At 38.5% G+C, this 12,409-nt stretch overlaps 1 pseudogene; it reads right to left on the bottom strand.

Annotated features, from left to right (window-relative positions):
• The window catches only part of LOC116144266, a 29,693-nt pseudogene that overhangs the window by 10,731 nt on the left and 6,553 nt on the right, over positions 1 to 12,409 (bottom strand).

Below are 12,409 nucleotides of genomic sequence, written 5' to 3'. Positions count from 1 at the left end.
TATTATTGAATTTATTATCAACCTATTCCTACATAACATGCATTAATGCATAATTCAATTTTGATGAGCCACCCTCCACCCTGCCCATGTTATTATTACTTATAGTTTTTACCTTATTAATTAATAAACTATATATTATACTTTCCATAAAACTTAAAAAAAAAAAAAAAAAAAAGTTCTGTTAAGAATTCTTAGGTATGGTAATCGTTGTTGTATAATGTTGAGTGAGATTTTAATTACTCTGTATAAGAAGGGCTGCGCATTTTCTTTTGTGTGCGGCTGTACTACAAAGGCTCTGGCAAGCGGAAAGCCACACACCACAAGTTTTAACAGAATTAAACTATTTTTAAAAAATAATAAATACATATTTTTAAGGCTTGGCAGGTCCTCTCAAGTCTCAACTAAAATAGAAGTGCAGGTTATGCAGATTACCACAACACACTCTCTCCACCATGGAATATTTTTCCTCTTTCACTCAATCAATTATAGAGCGTTAGCTCTGCTACTCTATCATTTATGGAAGAGCTAAAGCAAATTAACGAAACAAGTGTAACAAGAAGATGGCTTCCCTCAACCAAATGGGGGTGGCCTCTCATAGGCCATTTCCCCTACTCTCGCCTCGGTTCCAGTTTGTAAAACACTTGAGCCATAGCTGATAATGTGGCCCCATCTACTCACTTAAGCTTGGTAAACACCAAACTTTGATTGTGAGCAGTTGGGAATTTGTGAAAGAATGCTTCACTACAAATGAAGAATTTTGGCTCGCGGCCAAATATATCGGTGGGGAGACATATGGCTATGACAACGCCATTTTTGCACTGCCCCTTATGGACCATACTGGCGGGAGATTCGCAAAATAGCCACCACCGATCTTCTTTCGAGTCACCGACTTGAACATGCTAAAGCACGCAAGGCACTCGGAGATTGAGACATTGGTTAAAGGTTTGAAATTACTTTGTGCAAAGACTCATTCAATCCTGTTGAGGAATATGAGTAACTTGATTGAGCACTTCACTTTCAATGTAAACCTGAAGCTGATAGCTGGAAAGCGATTTTCACCTAGAGAGTATGGTGAACAGGTAGCGAGGCTGGCGTATTGAGAGAGCCATAAAGAAGCAATATATCTGTCTGGGGTTTTTGTTGCGGTTGTCATTCCATGGCTTGAATGGATGGATTTTCAAGGGCATGTGGTTCAATGAAAACTTTTAAAGAAATCGACCATGTCCTCGGAAATTGGCTTAGAACATATTCAGAGAAAATTACAAGGCGAAAGTAATGCTGAGCGTGACTCATGGACGTGTGCTGTCAAAAATCCAGAAGACGCTGTAATGTCTGGCCATACGCGTGATACTATCATCAAGGCAACATCTTTCGTAAGTTAGCGTGACATCAATTTATTTTACTATATATATAATGCCTTCTTTAATTAATTTTCTTTTGCAGATTCTAATCTTTACTGGCGCAGAAAGCACTCTGTGGCCATGACGTGGGTACTCTCCCTGTTGTTAATATCCAAAAGTTCTAAAGGCCGTACAAGAAGAGCTGGACAACCAGTCGGAAGAGAAAAGTGGGTTCAGGAGTCGGATGTCAAGACCTGAAATACTCCAACAGGTGTGAAAGAAACTTTTCGCTTGTATCCTCCAGGTCCTGTAACAGGACCCCGTGAGGCCCTGGAAGACTGTAACATCGGTGGTTATCAATCACAAGGGCACGCGTTTGATTGTTAACATATGGAAGCTGCACCGAGACCCACGTATCTGGCAAGATGCGAATGAGTTTCAGCCAGAAAGGTTTATACTACTGAAGCTGAAACTGATGATAAAGGTCAACAATTTGGGTATATTCCTTTAGCTATGGAGAAGATCGTGCCCTGGAATGACTGCAGGGTTAACATTGGTACATTTAACGGTTGCTCGGCTACTCCAGGGATTTGATTTGGCAACAATGAAGGCAAGCCAGTTGATATGCAGGAAGGTTTGGGCCTTGCGTTGCCCAAGTTGAAACCTCTTGAAGTTGCCATCAAACCACGCCTTAATTCGGATCTTTATCAGTGTTTGAGGCAACTAATGGGAAGTTGAAACTTACCATCTATGTTGTTTATAAAATGCATAAAGGTAAATAATCGTGTCTTCATGTGAAGTGAAACTTATCCTAGAGGTGGCCACATAGTCTAAAGTTCTTGACTTTTCACAGTCAGTACTCTCTATCTAAGGATATGGAAGGTGGTTGTTACCTTAAAAATAAATGTTGTGGTGTCATATATGCTCAATAAAAGCATCTGTGATGATATTATTGATATCTTCTCCTCTTGAGAGAATGATTCTAGATAATGAAGGACTTTGCATATACTCAATTTGATTTTCTTTTTATTTATTTAAAAATACATATTTAGATCGAATTGATATATTGTCGAAAAAGTGACTTAAAAATTTTAGAAATAGTGTAAATAGTTTATTTTCAACTCGAATTTGCTACATGGCCATAATCTCTTTTTTTGTATGTGGATGGTAGAAAACTTGGTGGCAATAAGTGGCAAAAACATATATCGAAAACCGTGTCAAAATTATGAATGTAAATGGTCACACTCTTTTTCTGCAGGGAGGGAGACCGAGAGACCACTTTTAACAAGACAATGAGTTTAACTCTAGTTAAGATAAACCATAAAATAAACCAATCTTATTTATTTAATTTTGCAATTGTCATGGAGTTTAGCATGTGGGAAACTATGATAGCCGACCTAAGCAGAACCAATCAACACAACGATCGGTCTAAAAATGGTCAAGGCCCTCCTTTTATCCCACACACACGTACACCCACACAGATTCTAACATCATCTAAAAGGGCCAGTGAATATTAACAACCACTAATAGAACATGAATATAAATGAAGAACAGTACATAAAAAAGAACAAGAACATAAAGAAAACATAAATATTAACATGTTAAAGAACATAAATTAAAACATATATGGAATCTTTTGCTATCTATAACATTTCAGAGTATTACAACACCCTTGAGGTTGAGGGAAACTTAGAAATATAAAAGAAACATGGAAGAATGTAGTGAAGATGTGTAGAGAAAGTATGGAAGTGTAGAGAAAATATGGAAAAGAAGAGTAGAGAAACAAAAGTGTTTGCAAAGTTTTTACAACAAAGTTCCTCTCCCTCCCGAGAAGGGGAAAGCCTTATTATAGATAAAGGAGACAAGCACTCATAAATGAGGCATTAATAAAAGACAACCTTTTTGACTTTGGTATTTTTTTTTTTTTTTTAACATTAAGTAGCCTACAATTATTGACAAAACAAAAGTTTACAATACTTGACTTTTTTACAAGGTACGGGAGATATTACAATGAAAAGGCAAATTACCATTTAGTCCACTCCTATTTTACATAAAGGACACCACCATTTGATTTAAGACACGCGATCTTTAATCGTCTGACAAGTTGTAACATGCCACAATTCTTCATCCTGAAAGTCGAGACAACCATTGATTGAATCCAGTCAGCAGGCATTTGTCGGGAGATATATCTGGATGAGTATCCGAAGAAAATGTCTGGAATCTGAGATGTTGGCACTGTGATGTACGTGGGCATTCACGTATGTTGTCGCCTGGATTTATGGAGATAGTAATCACGAGACTGCTGAAGCTCTTCTTCTTGTACAGTATCAGGCTATGAGTCCGGTACCACCATTCTGGATATAATGAATTGTCATCGGATTTAGCATTGATGGAACGTATGCATGTTTGTTTGGCGTGGAGCAATTTCTCAGTGTAGTCGGAGGAAAAGAGTTCCCACAGAGCATCATCGTGAAAGATGGCCATAGTGCATCTGGAATGGTCTGATTTTTTTCAAAAGGATTTTTTGAATTGATCTAGTCTCAACGGATGATCAAACATATTATGGACAAGATCGTATGGATAAGACCGATGAAGTGACTTGATGGTGAGAAAATATAGGCCATCAGATCGGTCAGAGTGATGTCTGTGAAAAACATTATAGACCCTGCCATTTTGTAGACATAGAACCTTTGTATCGGGCAAGTTGGTGAGCAAAACATGGATTTCCATTTGTCGAGGGTTTTGAACTTGGAGAAAAGTCATCAAAGAGTGGTAATCAGGGGTTGAGGTTGACTAGTATTGGGAAATTTTTCAACATATGATGGACGGCGGAATTGAACAGTAATGTGGTATTGAGTAACATAACCAAAAGAACCATAATAATTCTTCTGGAAATATGATATCAAGACCTGGAGGTAAACAAAAGATTTTTAAAAAAGGGTAATCTGGATGGACCCCTAACATATCATATATACATGGATTGATCACATTTTTCAATGCATGAAGTTGGTAAGAAAACATGAGAGTTGTAGCATTTCATCAATGGACGAGTTCGAACAGTCATCAAATTCAGGAGGTACATGCGGGAGGACGGTTTGGTGAAGCGGATGATGAACAGGCACTGGCTGGGTTAATGGTTGGAACATAAAACATGGAACAGGTTTGGATCTAGGTTGCAGGAAACCACTTGTTTAGTTTTAGGTCTGGATAAATAATCTGCAATGGTGGTTGGTGTGACCTTTGATATGTTGGACGGTGAAGGAATATTACTGAACCATTCTGCCTAGCAAAGTAACTGTTGATGTGGAACCTTTTTCTCATGGAAACGAAGCATTGATCAAAGACTTCATATCCGTTTCAACAAAGAAATGATGTCCAACAAGTTGGAATTCAAACCTTTCAATGGCATTTTTTTACTGTTAATACTTCCTTGAAAGTAGAATGATAATGCTGGTGTGGTTGAATTGTCCACTCTGTATCTCACAGATTGTACCTTGTCGTATCTTGTTCCAAAGGTACTGCACCCCAATGAGTGTCACTAGCATCCGTCTGAAGAATGCGTTTCCCCGAAGAAGGAATCTTCAATGGCTGTGTTGGAAGGATGAGCAGCTTGAGACTCTTGACTGCATTTGTCTTCTTTTCAGACCATTCTGGAGGATTCTTCTTAAGCATCTGGGAAAGTGGAGTAGTGAAACGAGAAATGTTGGGGATGAAACACGCGCTGTAATTGCAATTCCCAGAATTGTTGTATTTCTTTCTGGTTGTGAGAACATTGGGAATTTTGCAATTCATTAGCAATATAGGCTGAAGATCATACTTGCCGCCAGCAATCACCAGACCGAGAAATCATTCTTTGTTTGCCCCAATTGCATTTCTTCTCAGATAGCATGACACCATAGGTGTGGATGATATCAGCAAAGTCACGAAGACTATATGAGATTCCTCGTCTTTTGAAAAGAGAAGGATATCATCATATAAATGAGACATGTATGCAGAAGGGGAGCAAAAATCTTCGTCATGGCTTTCTGAAACAGGGAAGGAGCGACTTTTAGTCCAAAGGCATGACTGTCCACTGGTAGTGGTGATTGGGTATACAGAAAGCATCTATGACGATCATTAGGATGAATTCCAGTTGCCAAAAGCCAACTTGAGGTCAAATTTTGAAAACATCTTTGCATTATGGAGATTTGCAAAAAGAACTTGTCTGAAAGGAGAGGAAATTTATCACCGAAGGAAGAAATTCAAGGGCTGATAATTGATGACCGTCTGAGTTTTCCTCAGCCTGTTCTGCCGTTTATTACATAAAAAGCTTCACATGCCATTGAGTCTGGGGTTCAAGCAATCCTTGAGATAAAAGCTGAGTACATTCTTGTTGGGCGAGACTGAGATGTTCTGGTGACATGCCGGAATGACTAGCTTTAGTGGATGATATCTTCGCTCTTGATGATGGAAGACGGATAAAGAAATCTAATTCTTCCATAATGGATGAGCACATTTAGTGAGAAAATCAGCATGAGAATCTGCGCAAGAATGAGAAATAAGCTGGTTCTTGATCTGCTCAATAGGATTGCCTTTAATCTGGAATAAATTAGGCTGTGTGTGTCCAGGATTGGAAAAACATCTTGTACCAAACATCAGGGAGGATTCTAAGTTTATGAGTTTAGAATAAACATCAAAACCTAGAACCATGTCTTGCCAGGTAGATCGGAACCAAGAACTTTATGAAAAGTGAAACATCCTGGGAAATTTGGATTTAATGGGTTTGCTAATCAGATGAGTAGTGAATGTCTCACTATTAGCAGTGTAGAATATTTCCTGATGAGGTTTCCCTGAGAGGTTGGAAGGATCTTAGGGTTAATAATAGTACGAGTAGCACCAGTATCAAAGAATGCAATGACTGAAACAGATTGAGTATTTAGTAGGGAAGATCTGAACTTTTGCTGTAGGTATGTGACATGAGAAGGCTAATGATGGAAGGGATTGTGATGCTTGTGATATGGTAGAAATAGTGACAATCATCTGATCAGAGTACCAGTATCAGTGGCTGCAAACTGGGAAAATGGTGTCTGAGGTGGGTTCGTCATCCATTGAAAACCAACTTTCAACATCATCATCAGAAAAATCGATATCTGTGAGCTGAGAAAGTTGTTGCAATCATTTTGACTGACTGCTTAGGCTTGTTTGGACAATTTTTGGCAAAATGACCGGGCGGTTGCATAAAACACGATAGACCGTTTGCCTTAGTTTCCTTTTGCGAAGAAACTTGCGGTTCTGAAACGTCGAAATTTGCATCGAGCCGAAGCATTAGGCGGAGAAAACTTGATGCGTCTAGAATGAAATTTTCTTGGTAGGACAAGAACATGAGCGATCTGATTTGCACTTGATCTGCAAGTCTGGTCGTTGACAAACCTTGTGAGCTGTTTATAACGCTTCATATATCGTCAAAAAATTGTTTTTGAGAACAGAGCTTTTCTAGAGCAAAATAACAAACGGTAAATTTCACCAAGAGAAGTGGAGCCAAGTTGTTTGTTCTGGGACTACATAGCTTGGTTGCTTCTGACTTAGGGATTCAGGAATTGATGCCAAAAGGCTTGCTTCATATTAGGATCATCCATACCCCTAAATAATGATATCGTTTGACCATCTCTTGTAATGCCTGTCAAGATCTTTCTTTTTTAGAGAACAGCATCGCTCTTGAAATATTCTTCTCTACTTGGTCTCATAAAGGTGAGGTAATCCACAGAATTCATCATACAGGAGATACAAGGCTTGGTGATATCTGGCATTTGGATGACAAATTTGTCTATACTCCTGAAGACTTATCCACCAATCACGGAGAATGCCACCAAACTTAGCTGTAAACTGCGTTAAGGACAGTAGAGACTTGGGCATTCGGTTTCAACATCTCAGCTTGTAATCAGGCCTGAAATTCATACATTCGAGTTCTCCATTTGTGTGGAGGAAGATCGTCGACAGTAAAAGTGTGGAGCTTTGCTGAAGCTGTATAGAGTCATGTCAGCTGGAGTATGACGAGATTGTCGATACATAGGCGAAGAGTCTGGAATGGAATCATCACCTTCAGGCATCTCATCATCGACCTCAGAAACAACAGGTGGTCTGGACGATTCAGGTTGATGGGTCATCAGTTAGGATAAACATAAGGATGTTGATCAGAAGTATCACTGTCAGAGTCAAATTCACTTTCAAATGATTCATCGGTTGAAGGTATGGCAGCTTCTGATTCTGTTGGAAGGTAGATAGAGAATCCTCAGAAAGACCCGAAGCGGCAAGACGTTCCTTTTGCCATGTCTTGCAAAAAAGAGCTCATAAAATTGGAACCTCCCTCGATATTGGCTTCATAAGTTACTTATTGTTCCAATTCTGCGTGTGCGGAGGATTACCTCCCCTCGGATATTGGCTCCTTTAAGTTTGGTTATTTTTCTTTCTCATTTCATAGTTATGTTTTATTTCACTGTTTCTTAAATTATGTTTATATGTAATCTTCGGGTCTTGTGCTATCTTTCCGTTTGAGGTGATATTACACATCCAAGAGGTTGAACTTACGTCCATGGAATCCTCTTCAGCTTTATCTACGTTTACTACTCACCCATAATACTAGTTTATCTAGATCTTCTTCTAAATAGACAGTCTGTATGAAATATCTTATATCCCAGAAAATCAAAAAATCCAAGATACAATCCCTCCCATTGTAAATCCTTACACGCCTTTTCCAAGTCTACGTCTTCGTTGTCTAAAACCTTTAAAACTCTTGTCCGTCCTTCTAGAAAGCCAGTCAAAGAGTAGTCAGACTAGTACATTTGACAAGTGTCAAATTCCAGCCACATCCCAAGAACAATATGTTACTTTAGAAATCCCTCAAGAATCCATTACTCAATGGATCCGTGAAGGATACTCTCATGTGCACTTTGGCGCAATCCGGCTCGCTCTCTCTTATCATGGCAGAAAATGACTTCCAGTCTCAGTTCGAATTGCTTTATTGGACACCAGATTTGTCAATATCAACATTTGTATCGGGACTGCACAGACAACTTTGAATGCTGGGACAGTCATCATGACGCTGTTCCTAATTTCACATGTCTCTCTCTGATGTTCATTGCTCTAAGGCTCTTAAAGTTCAATTACAGATTGTTGGTGCAGATTTAAATCCAGGAAGTATTGCAGCTACTTTGCATTATCAAATGGTTTGGCGAATCCAAGACCATGCTCTGATCTCGCTATCCCTACGACTACTGATGCACTGCTCCTTACTGTTGACTCTCAGAATACTCCTCATTGCATCAATATTCCCAGGCAAATTTCCGAGATGATTTGATTAAACTGTTACCCGACTCTTGGGTGACGAGTTACGAGTCTCTTAACAAAAAAGAGACTCCGGGTTTCTACAGAATCTACCATGCATGACAACAGTAACGGAACAACAACTATCAGATTTAAGTCTCCAGCAACTCCCAGTGCTCCACCTTTGAGTTTTCGACAAACTCAATTCATGATACTCCGGTCAGACCCACTACCACAGTACGGGAACCTGGACTTTCCATTCATTCTTTTCAACAATCTGGTGCTCCTATCTACCATCAATATGATCCAGTCACTGGTCACACTCCATTTGATCTTGACTGCCAATGCTCAAAATGCCGTGATGATCCTATTTGGGAAATCGATGAGCATTATCTTCCAAGACGAAATATTCTAACCAGAAAAAGAAGAAAGCTCGCTGCAGTCAGACTAATCTTCATTCCCGCTTTGAAGAAATGATCCTGAAGTTGGTCTTCTTGGTCAACCATCTGGTAAATTTGACTATTATGTCAAATATTCTCCACCAGCCAGAAAAGAGTCACCATCTAGTAATCCCTCATGGGACATCCCTCCGAAACCTGAACCCAAATCACCTTTAAAACTATCCAAACCTACAAAGTCACCTTACTTCAGACAGCCTTTACCATGTTTATCAATAGTCTCTACGGTGGATTGCCAAAGAAAATAAACCAACCCATTCACCCCTTGCTCATGCTCACCTGTTCAGTCTGTCATGATATCCAATCCCTAAGCCCACAAAGACAGGACAACATTTCAATTATGACACAGATTTCCTTCCCTTCAAGAAACTGCCACTCAACAACCAAGAGTTGTCCTTCCAAAGCTATACAGCCTGATGGATCCACACCCAAACTCTCCCAAGCTGAAGCAGTTCTCAATTGGCAAACTAAAAATGCTTTAGCCCAAAACAAAACCATGACTAGACTTGAACAAAAACTGGATTTAGTAGCTCATCAGGTGGACTCTCAGTCTCAGAACCAAACTCTGCTGATTTCTCGGCTACAAAAGCAAACTGATCATCTCCAAACCGGATTGATCAGCTCCATCAGGAATTAATGCATATTATCAGTAGCTCCATGGCATCAACTCAGTTTCTTCAGAAGGAAGCAGAAATGAAGTCATTAAAAACCGAAATAGCATCGCTTCAGCAGGAATATCTTAAGCAAAAACTCAGACAACCACAGACTTTCCCTGAAATGTCATGGTACCAAACCCTTTTGATTCCACAACGCATGGCCACAACCCTCTTTTTCCCCTTTCCCAAAAATTAGCCAACCGTTGGTCTCACTCATATACCTTTGGTGCTTTAAAGCTTTTGGCAACACTGAACAATTATATGCCAAGCTCCGTAAAGAAACGTGATGAAAAGATCAAGCTGGAACGAGAACAAAAGAAGAGAGAAAAGTATTCTGCTAAACGCGGACCCCATCCGCTGATATTCCTGACTCTTTCTCTTCCAGTCACTCAGATCCTCCATCTCCTAAGCCTCAGCGTCCTTTTCAAGGATAAGGCTCCAATGCACATAATGATGAAATTTATCATAATTAATCCTGATTCATAGACAATATAATCATAGTAATTAGTATCAATATTAGTGTTATGCTAAAATTCTAATACGACCACATGAAACCATTGATTAGGAACCGCCCAGACCGTCGGTTTAATCGGTTCGACTGGGACCCGAGGCCTTCTCCGAATTGGGTTACCTCTTTTAACTATTCTCAAAATCCATAATCTAATTGTCAGCGAACGAGGGGCTATCAAGTGCTGGGATTAGAGAGGTTTTGTAGTAGAAATTGGTGGTTCAAGAGTTGTGTCTGATTGTATTGTTTACATCAGAATCAGCCGAAATTTGATCGGAAAATCAACCCAATCATGACGGTATACACGAGTCACGGCCGAAAAAAAAGGGGGCTACCAAGGTTGAGGTTAGAGGGTTTTTGTAGAGTAGAGATCGATAGTTCAAGTAGTGGTATCAGATTGAATTGTTGACGCACGACAATGTTTTAAAACCTTACCCAGGGTGACATTTGGCAGTTAGGGTTTTTTACTTCTATAATTTTATTGAAAAGTGGACGTAGGTACTAGTCCCATCCTATGGTCTAGATTCCACAGATTATGAATTTTCTTTTTCTAAATGGAGCTTCAGAGGTCAAAAGAACACTAAAGCTAATGTTGTTGAAGAAAACAAAGAATACAGCAAAGACAAAGGATCCACAAGCAAATAAAAATAGGCTAAGATATAATAGCTAGACAACGACAATAGCAGAGGTCAAAAAATAAGAAACTTAACTAGGTACTTAAAAGTTCCATCTTCAAATAGTTTATCATTGTGAGTTTATAAATGCTGCACTTGAATTGTAAAACATTTTACTATAAATATGTCCAAAAGACATATCCAAAATGGAAAAGAAATAAGATAAGCACCTAATACATTAATCTCTTTAAACACAATATGATAAATATGGCCAGCTTATCATTGCGAGAAGCATAGGAGCTTGCATGGGGTCAAATAATGAATCAAAGTTCACGTAATGAAAACTACTATTGGATAAAAATTATACATCTACACTAATGCTATGTCCATACAAATATGCAGTGGTGTTAATCAAATTACCGCTGATTTCACAAAGATGTTGGCATTTCTAATCAATGTTGAATTGTAAAAGTAGGTGAAAGACGCTATTAGAGTCAAACTCCCCCATCCCAACCCCACCTCTCTTCTCTTGCGGCACACATCCTCTTATTTATAAAACTATATACTGAAATTAAGAAAGAATAAAAACAAAACAACTGCTTAAAATGTACAAAGGAGAAAATGCTTACTGCACAAGTGAACGGTAGGATGGAATACAACCAAATAATAGTTAAGACTTCTAAAATCTTCATTTCCATTTCGGTATATCTTGACTTCATATCTATACTTTTCATCAGCTCTGTAAAGCAAAGTGGTAGGTTCTCAACACATATCACAGAAGAAAAAAATGCAAATAACTAAACTTGGAGGAAACCAAAGTAATTACATATTTTTTTGATGTAAAATGGTAGAAGTCGGGCCTGTATGTGCTTTCTTCAGCTTTTGATGCCAAGTATAGCAAGTTGGAGCGACAAGATGTGGCATATTCTGTCATACTCTTTCTAAAATCAGAGAGAGAAGTTACAGTTAGTAAGTTGTCAACAACAGTTGAATCAAGTGCTTTTATGAATACAACTCACAAAGTTTAGGAAATGATAAGTATTTAAGGATAAAATGGCTACAGAACAAATATATCTAAGTTACAGAGTGAGCCATGAGTTTCTACTCATTAACAACGCGCACTTTTCTCTCATCATCAGACAATTATGCAGTATACCTGGTGTAAAAAACGTCTCATATATGTAACTGCAGTGGCCACTACCCTGAAAGATAGACCATTTTATTAGAGATCAACATCTGGCCCATATCAAATTTCTAACAGTGACAAAACAAATATATTAATCATTACATAATACTGATCTATCTATCTTCGTTATACATAAAAGCACATTCTGTGTAAACTTTTGATTGCCTAAACAACAATATTATTGCTATAAGTGACAAAATTATCATTTGATTTTACATTGTTTATATATGAACCTATAAAATCCTTTACTTATACAAAATAAATGTTGGTATTTGATTTAACATTTATATGACAAAGGGAATTTAACACATAAACTGAAGAACCATGTACAAGAGGTATAGTGTACTG

Source organism: Pistacia vera, unplaced genomic scaffold, assembly GCF_008641045.1.
Source record: "Pistacia vera cultivar Batoury unplaced genomic scaffold, PisVer_v2 Contig44, whole genome shotgun sequence".
NCBI classification, from domain to species: domain Eukaryota; kingdom Viridiplantae; phylum Streptophyta; class Magnoliopsida; order Sapindales; family Anacardiaceae; genus Pistacia; species Pistacia vera.
Note: the sequence above shows the minus strand (reverse complement) of the source record. Positions and strands in the feature narration are given on the sequence as shown.